Source organism: Thermobia domestica, chromosome 7 (genome assembly GCF_964235325.1).
Source record: "Thermobia domestica chromosome 7, izTheDome1.hap1.1, whole genome shotgun sequence".
In the NCBI taxonomy this organism is placed as follows: Eukaryota; Metazoa; Arthropoda; class Insecta; order Zygentoma; family Lepismatidae; genus Thermobia; species Thermobia domestica.
The window spans coordinates 43,919,742-43,933,685 of record NC_137460.1 but is presented as its reverse complement, the minus strand read 5'-3'; the positions used below and the strand labels follow the sequence as shown (position 1 = coordinate 43,933,685).

Genomic DNA, 13,944 nt, shown 5'->3' with positions numbered 1-13,944 from the left:
AATGGCAAAACCTATTGTATGTTGACAACTTCAAGTGCCTCAAGAGAAGCAATGAAGTGTACTCGGACGTATATGGATTTATTAGGAAAGATATTTCCACTTGATATCGTGTTACTTCTACAAATTTGCTACAAAATCACTCCAACATCTATACATAGCAATTTACTTCCTTTGTGAGTCTCCTATCCTTTACTTGTGTGAGTAAGGAGACATGCACAGTGGGAAGGAGATTCATGGTCATAACAGAATGATGCGTTTAATACACAGCGCAGGTTCAGCTAGTCTATATATTAAAATGCTAGATTTATATGTTTCTCTCCAATCTTTTCGACAATGAGGTCTCGAAAACCACAAGTGCAAGAAACGTGTCGTTTTCGCTCGTCGATTCCACATTTTGTGAAGATTGTTCAGTTCTAATTGAATATTTAAAATACATGACCATTATTTATTTATTATTATTATTTTAGGGGTACACTGAAAGTGTTGAAATTTTTAGAAAGTAAAGCATCATATCCTATTACATATACATTTCAACACAACATAGTTGTACACAGGGGTATATATATATATATAATGCGCGTTTGTTTCATGACCAAATGATAATGAAAAACGAAGGATAACCATTTCTCCAGGTTAAGATGAATCTTAATTGTTTGGAGTGTTTTGCCCAATGAACACTATATATCACTGACATTATAATTACTTGTGTATGTAATGTATTTGCTTATTACATACTGCATGCAAGAAGAAAGAAAACAGTGATCATACATGAATTAGAAACTCCAACCGGAAGTAGACTCAATCTTGCAAACAGTGCAAGATATTGAAAAAAAAAAAACAATCGAAAAAATCTCCCCTTTATGGTATCCCTTGCTGAGTTTTATCAAGATGTTCTTCACGTGTATGTGTAAATTGACATGTATAGATGTTGTGAAGAATGACAAGGAGATTCATGCTCATATATGAATGATGCGCTGTGTAGAGAGCGCAGGTTCAGCTAATTGTATATAAAATAGTAAAAAAGAAATGTCTACAATGGCAAAATAATTGTCACCTATTGTGTTTTTCAGATGTAAAGCATCACGGGCAGTAGCCAATGCTGTGCGATATTCCGCGCGGTGTTGCCGGATTTCGGACTCCCCTTTCCCTTCTCGCTCTTCCTCTAGTTGAGATTATTACACATACATTGGCAACATTATTCACAATGTAAATATACTATTCCAGCAAACTCAAAGATTTTGGCTGTGTATCCTACAAGTATATATAGCAACTGAATAACCTACCTATTAACTTATTCCAGTGGAACTGCTAAACATTCGTCTTCAACACTACTTTCACTATCGTCTATGTCAATTAATATTTCGCCATTGTCTGAATCTGACTCTTGTAATTTTTTTATTATGAGTTCCAAAAATTGTAAACACAAAAAATAATTCTTCGAGCTTCACATCGTAGCACTTTTTTTTTTTTTTTTTTTTTTTTAAGAAAATTCCGCACTTGTACTCGGTTTCCTTAAAGACATTGTCAACTATAATTTTGGAGAACAAATGAACTACCACGAAAGAAAGCAACCTAGACACTGATGAATTCTGTTTATGCTAGAAGAAGGGAAGTTGCGTTCCTACACACACAATCAGCTCCTTTGCTTCCATGTCTGTTCCTATAATAACATACTCTTATACTTGATGTAGGTCTCACAACAACAATCCATCTGATTCGTAAGCAACACGATATGGTCGAGTTTGTTTTGGGTTACAATAATTTATGACACCACTCAGACGCCTGGTGCTTTTGCATCCCTGCTAGAGGAGTAAAGAAGGAATACGTAATTGGCCACACATACGTAAGGTATTGAAACGAAGAAAAAAAATCATACTGCGTTTCTTCTGTCGAATAAGGAAGAATCTTGCATGAAGACAATTTCAAAACAATATTACGAATGTCCCATACCTTCTGTTCTTCCACATGAGCTCCCGCCGGGAATCGAATATATATATGAATCAAATTGCAGAGGCGTGTTATTTAATTCGATCGCCTACTATTCTCAAGGGTGTAGAAACGGGGGAAAAGAGGGCCTTGACTTTCCAAACTATTTCCAGCCCTGAAATGAGGTTCATCTAGTATATGTTTAGTAAACTTATTTAATAGTTAATGCAAATTAGGAACGTTTATAATAAAATAAGATTTTTAAAAAAAGAAAAAAGAAAACATCATCAATACAGTTTCTGTACCTAATTACAAGGACGCTGATTTCTCTGTAAATTGGGGGGGGGGTGCATTCAGATGCAGAAAGCATATATGATTATTTTAAGACAAACTGCGTTCAAATTATGCCTAATATTGCACATTTACAAATAAAATGAGGGGCCCTGGCTCCCTAAGTCCCCCCAGGATCTCTCACTACTATATTATTGCTTAATAATATCTGAGTTGATATTTTTTCGAGTTTTTTCCTTTTAGTATTTTAACCTACATAAACACAAAGTCGGATAAACAGACTGCTAGAAACAGCATTTGTTTTCTTATGAATAGCTTATTGATTTATCTCTTACAATCTGCTTTTCAACTTCAGTACTGTCAAGATCCGTCTTTTGTTAAGGTAGCATCGAGAAAACATAATATGTGTATAGTATACATGGTGAGTTAAAATGCTTTCATATTCTGAAAGAGGTCATTTGTTCTGTTTTTAATGTGTGAAAAGCTTTCCTCCCCCTGAAAGTAATGTTCCCCTAGAACAACCTGTTGGTTACACCCCTGATTATCCTTTAATAAAAGTTGAGTTCCATTTCCAAATCGAAGAAAAATCCACTGGAAATTAGACGGGACTCAACGCTCGTTTTACTAATTGTTTTATATGGAAACCTTTCAAAGCGTGTATCATGACAACCAGTTGTCATAAAAAGATGTAGTTTTCACGTATGTGTTCGTAATTCTTTTCTCTACTTCGTAAAGTGAGCAGTTAATGTGCTAATACAATATTTCTAATAAGCGCCTCTGCTATTGTCAAGATTCGCAGTAGCGCGAGAAGTCAGCGTGCAGAACTGCTTGTCGCGAATTGTCAACACCGCTCAAAGCCAATTGGACGCCGCGTAAAGCCAACTCAAGGCCATGCCGCTTCTCATCTGAAATCATTTGTAATACAAGGAACACCGTTGTTTTAAGTACGTCTCTCCCAGCCACCACCCTTTTCTCCTTTAAACACCTGAACTTTTAAGAGTTAAGAAGACGTTTTATCATCACTACATTACTTTATACATATAAACATACATTTTCTCCCCCTCTCTCTGCTGTCTCATCCCTTGTCTCCTTATTTGTGAGTTTGTGTGTTTCTCTCTCTCTCTCTCTCTCTCTCTCTCTGTCTTTCTGTGTGTGTGTGTTGGTTTTAAAGCAAACGGCACGGCGTAAAAGCTGTGTTTGAATTTGTGGAAAGCTGGATCAACATATAACTGTCGGCCAGTGACTTTGAGAGATGCAGTCCCTTTGATCATTTCCGACACACACACACACACACATACAATCATTCACAAAGCTCATCTACCATCATACGCTGTTTGTTACAACTTATCAGAAAATGGGCGTTTTATGGTTATATATATATATATATATATATATATATATATATATATATATATATATATATATATATATATATGGGGGGGTAAAGCTATGCCTTTTTGCATGTGTGTTGTGAGCGTGAGAGAGGGGAAGGGAGCAAAATCTACTTGTATACATTGCTCCACTTCAAGATTATGTATTATCCACTTTGAGCTTATAATAACTCTACTTTGAAAGTCCATAAAAATGTCAAGTGCACACTTTCATAAGAAAATGATAGCCTAGGCCTGCTATATAGTTAAAATTCACTTTTATCTTAATAAGGTTGACTAATATTATTATTAAGTGATATGATTATGAAAATTAAATGGAACGTTTTAATTCAGCGTCCCATAGTTTTGCCCTTTGAACTAAAGAAGGCGAATGAGTGTGGATGGAAGTGGAGCAATTATGGAAATAATTTGGTGAAATCAGAATGTGGGAGGAAATAGGAGCCCGAGAAAACCCACGATGTTGTCCACCACAAATTCAAGTGGCTTGGAATCGAACAAGGTAAGCACCTTACTGCTAAACCACCTTTCTCAGTACTTTATTCATAAGCATTCTGTGTTATTCTTGAAACACTATTGTGTTATTTATATTAATGCGTGTATATGTTGTTTACTCACAGTCAGAGGGAAGTGAGGCTTCTATAGCTTTCATGGACGCTACGCCACTGATCACACACACACGCACACACATACTATGGTCTATGAAATCCTGAAGTTCAATGCTGCATTCATGAAATCTTTCTATTTGCATCTGTTCGTAGCCATCTGAGTTCAGTTTCTACTTCGCATTTCTATTTTTGTGAGATCCATCTTTATATAATTGTCCCTCCATCTGGGCCTAGGTCTTCCTAATGGACTCTTTCCGAATAGATTTCCTTTCAATTTTGTTTACAAGCGTTCCTACTTTCTTCCGTTCGGCTACATGACCAACTTCCCGGAGCCTCCTAGATTTAATTATCTTAACAATGTTAGGTAAACGGTACAAATTATGCAGTCGCTCGTTATGAAGTTTCCCCTGATCTTTGGGTGCAGTGACGTTATGTAGGAATTTAGTGAGTTCTGGGTGAGTTTAAAGTTTTGCGGCGGGGTCCACATTTAATATGAGGATCAAATAGATTAAATTTTGTAAAAAATCACCCTAAAGTTAGACTAAATTTACAGAAAGGCTGGGATATTAATAGATACGCAATGATATTAATTACATAATTTATTATTATTACTCTTCTATCCGCTGGAAACCATCAAGACAGCTGCAAAACCTAAAAAAGAAGAAGAAGAAGAAATACATTGTATTAATTTTTAGTTATGATTTTTAGGCTAATAAAGAAAATAAAAACTAAACTTCAATGAGAAAGTGAAAGAGCAATACATAAGTCCAATGCCCTGAACAAGATTCGAAGTCGCGACAGATAGTATTGTAATTTATGCCAACTTGTATGACTTATTTATATACTCAGATAGATTTTGTTTAAAGAAAAATTTGTAAAACATTTAGAAATAACGTAAACAAATTTTCAAATAGATGAGGTTCGAGCCTAAGATGGTCCTTATCATTTCATTTTGACGGTGCAACTTAGGGGAGAGAGAGACGGGGGGAGATATATAAAAATGGCCGAAAATAACCGATAGAGGTCTATTTCAGTGTCGAATCCATAGTTTTGGGTAGTGATGAGCAAATGCAAGACCAAGACCAAGACCGGGGTGGTCTTGGTCTTGGTCTTGGTCTTGCACATCCAGTCTTGGTCTTGGTCTTGCACTGGAACCCTTGGTCTTGGTCTTGGACACGCAGTCTTGGTCTTGGACTTGGTCTTGCATGCACGAGTCTTGCAAGTCTTGCATTTTAAGAAATCTCAAGTTTTTCATAGGTAAATTTTACTGTGGATATAAGGGATAATATACTCTACAATGCGCCAATAGTAACGGAAATATAATGCATGTTTCTAAATGTAATGTAGTTTAACTTTGTGTAAGTATCATGATAGTGAACAACCTAGGTGATGACCTTTCCTTTTTTTAATGGGTGCCCACGCTTCACTACTTGTAAGATATGCCTAAATCACAACGTTTTGTAATTTGTTTATATTTTTTAAGAGATCCAACACTCCACTGGTTCCCAAACTGGGGAGGCCACCCCTGAGACGCATGAAAGAAAATCAAGACGGCACAGATTATTGAAATACCATGAATTACAAAATTATTTTTATACTCTAAAGGCGTCAGATTTTTCTTTTCAACCACGATTACCAAATCCTTGTATTAATCAAACTTCCAATTAAATATTGAGATTTTGTTTTACTGATTCCAATATATACTCTATGGGGCAGAAATATTGACATTACGCAAAAGTGATGAAAAAAAAATGCAGGTTTTCGATACTTGGGCATGGAGAAAAAGGGGAGAATTAGCTCTGATAAACGGACAACGAATGAGAAGGTGTTAAAAAATTAGCAATAGGAAAAAAAAAGAATTTTAGATATTGTTAAGAGGAGGAAGAGGAACTGGTTAGGATATTGGCTGAGGAGGAACTCTATTATTAGAGACGTGCCTAAGGGTATTGTGGAAGGAAAGAGAGGGAGGAAGCGAAGGAGACTAGTTGAAGGAAGGTATTAAAACAGAAAATTGCTACGTCAAGACGAAGAGACTGGCTGAGGACCACCGAACGTCGAAGCTTCTCAGTTGCAGCAAGTAACCTGCCAATAATGACAGAATAGCTATTATGAAGATCATGATATGTTTAGCAATATTGACTAAAAAAGAGGGAGAAAATTAAAATGATTATTATTATTATCAAACCTCTTAATAGTTTAGAATAATTTGAGTGAAAACTGAAAACGATTCAACTGTCCATGTTTTTTTGTGTAAATTCAATTTGTATAAATACTTTTGACCTGTATTGGAAATACAAAATAACGGCATCAAACTCCAAGTTATTTGAAGTCTCACTTGTGAATATGGATTACTAGCATCAATTACTTCGTTGGTTTAAACTTAATAATAATAATAATAATAATAATAATAATAATAATAATAATAATAATAATAATAATAATAAGGATTCGGCACTAATAACTCGGAAGTGTCAGTATTCAATTCAGCGAACTGGAAAACTATGGATTCGAGAATAATATTTGTTATTTTCTATCGTTTTTACTTTCTATCTTCTCTTTCCTTCGCCAAGCTACGGGACTGAACTTGGATTTAAATAGCATCGGAAGTGTCACTGTTTATCACAACGACCCCTAAAACTATAGACTCCATTTTAATATCGGTAATTTTCGATCATGTTTACATTTCTTTCATTCCCCCTCCCCTAAACTGCACCGTCAAACTGATATGACAGAAACCACCTCAGGTCCGATCCTCATCTATGTTGAAAATGAGATCGAGTTCCGTCGGGTGGTTCAAGAGTTATTAAATTTTATTTATTTTTATAAATTTTATTTATTTCCATCCCCACCTCCTACCCTAAGCTCTACCGTCAAAGTGATTTGATAAAAAACACCCCAAGTCAGAACCTCATCTATGTTGAAAATTTGATTGAGATCGATTAGCTAGTTCAAGAGTGATGGAGTAACGAAGACAGAACTTATATTTTTAATTTTTTACATATATATATATATATCCCTCATCCCCCTCCCCTACGTTGCACTGTCAAAGTAAAATGATAAAAATCGCTCCAGGCCTGAACTTCATGTATGTTGAAAATTTGATCAAGATCGGTCGGATGTTTCGAAAGTTATTAACTTATATATATATATATATATATATATATATATATATATATATATATATATATATATATATATATATATATATATATATATATCCCTCCCTTCCTCCTTTCCTAGGTTCTACCATCAAAGTGAAACAAACTCTAAAAAACTTTCCAGGACCGAACCTCATACATGTTAAAAATTTGATTGATATCGGTTCAAGAGTTATTAAGTCACAAACTTAGTCATTTTTATTTTTATTTATATTGATTTTTGTACATCTCTCCCTCCTCCTCCTCCCCTACATTGCTCCGTCAAAGTGAACTGACAGATAACATTCCAGGCTTGAACCTCATCTATATTAAAAATTTAATCGAGATTGGTCGTTTGGTTCAACAGTTAAGTTTTATTTATTATTTCATAACTCCCCCTTTCCCCTCCCCTAAGTTTTACTGTCAAAGTGAAATGATGTAGACACTCCCTGGCCCAAACCTCATCTATGTTGAAAATTTGATCGAGATCGGTCGGCTGGTTCAAGAGATTAGGAGTCACAAAAATAGTCACTTTCAATTTTGTAATATAAATTTATTATTGTAAGTTATATCGTTCAATCCTTGATGTGCCGTATATCTAAGGAGGCTAAAAGTTATATTAATAAACAATTATTCAATGTATAAGCATCCGCTCATGAAATCAAACTTTCGGTCACATGCACTAAGTTTTTGTTAATGTCATGAAAATGTTATTTCAATATTAGTTTTAAGAGTACACATTGAAAATTTCCAACGGATGCTTGAGTCACGGAGCCAAGGCCATACCCATGTAGTCGACACCTATGGTGTACGGTATTACCGATGTTCAATACTACATTTCTCTTTAGTTTTGGAAGAAGAACCCGCTAATATGCTTTGAAATGAAATGAAATATCTAGTTTAACGTCCCACGATTGTGCACCAAGGCTAAGGGAGACAGTGATGATGGGAAATGACTGAAATGGTAGAATGAAGAAAGTAGGAGGAAACGAAAAAATACCGAGAAAACCCACGCACATGGTGTTTGTCCACCAAAAAAGCTCACATGATGCGAGATGACACCTGTGTGACTTGAAAACGAGTAATATCTACAGGAAACGCGAACAGCCAATTCAGAAAACGACATACTGTTGCTATAAGCTACAGGGGCAGATCGACTCACACGGATTGCATAAACTACTGGGAACACATTCACTCCAGCAGCATTTTTACTGAAGCCTTCTTTTTTACATTATATTTAAAAAAATCAAGTAGTGCCGGTACTTGTGCAAGACTCTTGGTCTTGGTCTTGCATCGGGATTCCTGGTCTCGGTCTTGGTCTTGGTCTTGGTCTTGCATGCAAGACTCTTGCAAAAACTGCAAGACCACGACTCTTGCGCTCATCACTAGTTTTGGTGGCCGCTGAGATGAACAGTGACACTTCAGATTGCCATTTAAATCCAAATTGAGCCCCACAACTTGGGGAATGGGTATATATATATATATATATATATATATATATATATATATATATATATTTATAGATAGATAGATAGATAGATATAGATATAGATATAGATATAGATATATATATATATATAATTATCTAAAATGACCGATATCGGAGAGAGCGTCAGTAATATATGTAGTAAAAATTGACTGACTAACGAAACATATTACTATTTTTTTCTTATTTTAACCTTCCGAAGCGGACGGTTGACGCTAGTGTTCAAGAAATATTTGGTTCCTTTCCCGTCTCTCTCTTATTGAAGTAAGAGACAATTATTTTTTTAAAAGCTTAAAACAAGTTCTCTTATTAGGGGCGTCTGAAGAAAATTTCCTAGGGGCGCCCATCTCTATGGTTTGCTATATTACGTATATATTTTCGTGAGTCAGGCCCCTTGCCCCCTCTTCAGGCGCCCTTGTCATGCATGGAATACATGGGGGGAAAAGTATTCGTTATTAATATGAAAACAAAAATGTATATGCACATCACTGTAACATATTGTAGAATAGAGTATACATTAATATTCACTTCTGTATACTTTACGTACTGTATGCATATAACAACATCACATCTGGACAACTTTATCCATTCTCTTCCCGATCACCCCTTTCCCCTGTAAAAAGAAAAGGGCCTGTCAAAACTCTTTCATTATTATTACCCCCTTTTTTTCGCTCTACTCGTATCCCTTCTCAATGTCTCTGGACAGGATTTTGACACCATCTGGACAGATTGGCATATAAGCAGAGACGTCCGTCTCAAAGTCTTGGCAGCTAATAATTACTCCACCCTGGATCATTGATACGAGTTTCAAGAGAAGGGTGAAAGTGTTAAAAGCGAGATATGGCACTTTTAGTGCTATTTGATAGTAGAAGTAAAAAAAAAAAAAAAAAAAAAAAAAAAAAAAGATGGGGTGTTTAATTATGAAATGTGTCAAAACTTCGCTAATGAATCAATATGAAATATATGTAGATATATTACAACTATATTTTACTTGCAAATGATCCCAAAGTTTGTTGGGAAGTTTTTCTTTTTTCTTTTCTTTTTTTTTTTTTTTAATCCACACCAATATAAGGGGTCATGCAGAGAATGAATATAGGAAATCAAAGAAGGATGTAGTGGTGGGGATAGAGAGAGAGAGAAAATGAATGAATATTATGCATAAAAGCCCGATGGGGGCGGAGGGTGGGTATGTTATGTTCCGAATTAGAGACTCGAGAGTATGGAGGGGTGGGGAGACATTTCGATGACGTCAGCAATGATCTCCTTTTCACTCCGCGCGTTCACTCACTCTGTATAGAGCTACTACAGTACAACACATTTGAAAATGGAATGTGTTTGATTCTAGTGTATATATGTGTCCTTAGTGTTAATAAACGCCACCCGATGTGCAATATATTCGCATTTATGGCCCACATATGTCAACCAAAAGCATTTCCAATGGGTTTAATGAAGAGTTGTCTTCAATGTTGTAAACCCTTCCGAACAGCTGCAAAAGGCGTACCGCATTGTACTGTTTTTCAATTGTTACAACTACTATTGTTGAGTTTTCATCTGTTTTTTTTTTTTTTCCTTTGCCTGCGTTCTAAAACGATATATCCGTACATACACACATAATATGGTAGTTTAGAGCTATATTTCATAACAGCAAAGCATTATTTTTGTTAAGTTATTTGGTACCGTATAGATGTGGCTTTTTTTTTTTAACGAGAAATTAGACACCGTTAGTTAGGTGTTTAAGTATTGAATTATGAGCTTTGAAAAAAAAATGTACACAAACTCTTTTCTGACGTTAAGAGTCATTTCCCCCATCATTTTTCCTTAGATTGGTTACCAGATTATTGTTTTATCGGATACCACCCGTTTTTGAGACACTTTTTTTTTTTTTTTACGTTGAATTACAGCTAAAACAAAGTAGAACTAAAATGAAAGGAAAAACGGCATTTTTTTTGTGCAGCAAATGAGTTCCTTTTGTTCAGCTTGTCAAATTTATGGCTCAGTGGTAGTGCGTTCACCTCTGGGGTGCATAGGGTCCTTGATTCGATCTCAGCTCGCACCAACTGAATTTTGTGGTGGACGAACACCGTGTTCGTGGGTTTTCTCGGGGTTCTCCCATTTTCTCTCACTTTCTCCATTCCACCATTTCATTCATTTCTCATCATCACCGACTCCTTCAGCCTAGCTGCCATTAGCCTAGCTGGGACGTAAAACTTGCTTTCCTTTCATTTTTTTTTCTCAGATTCATTTAAGATAAATATAAACGCTCAACTATCGCCAATATAGATGACAGCACATATTCCTTACCTTTCCAATGTATTTAGCAAGGAGCGACAATATTCAACATTATTTAACTAAATTCAAAGGATGAATACCCAAGCTTGTCTGAAGACCACTTGAATATACGAGGAAATACCCATATAAAACTGGAATAGCTGTGCTGGGCGGAGTTTCCGTAGTACGCAATTTCTCCGCTAGGTGAGCGTCAAACATCCATTGGCATCTCCTGGAAAGTTTCTCACAGTGATTTTTTTTCCTTTTTTTTTTAACAGGTTGACTGCCATGAGACACGAAATCTGGTCTCACATACATATCTTGTGTACGCCACGAGACCTGTCCTCAGGTTTCACTACAACAACTACTTCATTCCTTGAGGTCTTTATCAATACCTCACCTCGTACTTGATAATATGGATTGAAATATTCGTTTGGCCTCAGAAAGTTGCAAAGCGATCGTAACCTGTGGATTTTTTTATAGTATGTGTTTACAATATGGAAGTAAACAAAAATCACAGAAATAATGGTAATTTTAAAATTTCGCGGCGTGGCCCCAAGCTAAGGAAACCACTTTACCCCCGTGGCAGTCAACCTGTAAGCAGTTTCGCTCGCACCTCGTTTCTTGTGCTGGCCGAATTGAGAGAATAGTGTGGAGCTGTGAAATTTCATTTCTAGCTCGAGAAAAATGCAACAGAACCTGTTCTGATGTTGAACACAGCTTACAAGGACAGCACTACGAGTAAAATTTAAGTGTACGAGTGGTTTTCTCGTTAAAAAAAAAAAAAAAAAAAAAAAAATCGATTGATGACAAACCTTGTACTGGACGTCTGTCAACTTCACGAACGAACGAAAATGTCGACAAAATTCGTAAACTTGTGCTCAAAGACCGACGGGGATAAACCTTTGAAGAGATGGAAAAGTTATCTAGACTATATCTTGGAATTCGTTCAGTGAATTATAATAGATTTTTGAGAATGAGAAGAGCCGCTGCCGAATTTGTACCCCATGTTCTGCCTGACCAGTAAAAAGTGCGTCGAATGGAAACATGCCGTACTTTGACAGAACAGCTCTGAAACGGCTTACCCTTTTTTTTTTTTTTCAGTCATTACTTCTGACGAGATATCTTTCTGTATCCGCCAGTGGAGAGCGACATGAAAGGACAGCAATTTGATGACGTAGAAGAAGTGAATTTAAAAAACGAGGAAGGAGATGTCAGCCATTAAAATAGATGAATTTGAAAAATATTTCCAAGAATGGAATTACAGATTGGAAAAAAAGTATTAAGAGGCTTAATCACTGAAAATTAAAATACCGCTAATTTTACAGTAATTATATAATATCTTCAGATGGATAAAAGATAATCAAAATGTGGAACAAAAGTACCCTAGACAATATTATTTTGCATGAGGAACCGTTATCATGAGTCTCCTAGTAGCTTTCTGTTTGTAGCCATTTAGAAACGCGAAAATAAATGCCGATTTTCCCAATGGCTGGAAATTAAAAGCAGATAAGTGAGTCACGATAACGGTATCTCATGTAAAATAATATTGCCTAGGGAGCTCTTGTTCCATTTTTCGGTTATCTTTTATCAATTTGAAGATATCACATAATTACTGTAAAATTGGCGGTATTTTAGGTTCGGAGCGATGGGGCCTCTTAAGTGTAATGGAGAATCTACTTTGAAGGTGGTAAGATTGTTTTGTGATATATCGTTACTCTGTTGGTGTCGGTGGTGAAAGGAATGTTTGCTTCCGAATAAAGCCGAGCAGAGACGAACACAGTGGCGAATCAGAGGAAGCTGTGCATTTGACCTGTTCCTACCAGTGTATTAGGCAGTGGTGCCAACCCGTGGGGAAAATCCCATATTATGGGAATCTTTGACAACCACTCGAAATGGGATAAAGTCTGTGGATATATTCCACTTCTCGCCACGTATTCACCAACATTTCAGGTGTAACTGTCCCAACCGCCACGACGATTCTTTCCCGTAAATGATTGATGTCTCTGATCTTTTCACTGTACACAACGTTTTTTATGTGGCCCCAAAAGTAAAAGTCCAGTGGAGTTAAGTCTGGGCTTCGTGGTGACCAAGGTATTGGGCGAGCCCTGCTTATCCACCTTCCTGGAAAGGGAGTGTCAAGAGCCGCACACACATGGTTACTGTAATGAGGTGGGGCGCCATCTTGTTGGAAAAATACAAGCCCCTTTTCCGCCTCAATATCGTCCATTTGGGGAAAGACGTACTTTGTCAGCATGTCATAGTAAACGTCCCCTTTTTTTTCCTACAAAAATGAAAGGACCAATCACACGATCTTCCATCAAACCGCACCAGACATTAAGTTTGGGAGAGTCACGTTGATGCTGAATAACTTCATGTGGATGCTCTGATCCCCAAATTCTGCAGTTACGACGATTAACTGTTCTACTGACATGAAATGTAACCTAATCAGAAAACAGATTTTTTTAAAATAATAAATGACATCTCAATTCTATGTAGAAAGTCAGAAGCAAACTCATACCTTTCGATTTTATCAGTAGGTTTAATTTCATTTAACAGTTGCAATTTGTAGGCGCGCAACTAAAGTCTTTTACGCACAACATCATACACAGTACTTTTAAGCACTCCTAGTAGACTACGTCTGGCCAATGACTTCTTCGGGCTCCGAACACAAGAAACACGGATCTATTCAACAGCATCTTCAGAAGTTCTCGGTCTACATGGTGATTTTGCTTTTAAAACACTACCGGTTTCCTTTAAAGACTTTAGCCAATGACGGATTGTTTTTGCTGTAGGTGGTTCACCACCATACTGACGTCTAAAATTACGTTGCACTGTTA

At 36.4% G+C, this 13,944-nt stretch overlaps 1 long non-coding RNA gene across 1 annotated transcript in view; it reads right to left on the bottom strand.

Annotated features, from left to right (window-relative positions):
• Window positions 1-4,811: 4,811 nt before the first annotated feature.
• LOC145688862 (uncharacterized) overlaps window positions 4,812-13,944 on the bottom strand; it is a 29,290-nt gene continuing 20,157 nt past the window's right edge. Inside the window, exon 2 of the long non-coding RNA XR_014132005.1 lies at window positions 4,812-4,864. This is a non-coding gene — a long non-coding RNA (uncharacterized LOC145688862). The remainder of the gene's footprint in view (window positions 4,865-13,944) is intronic.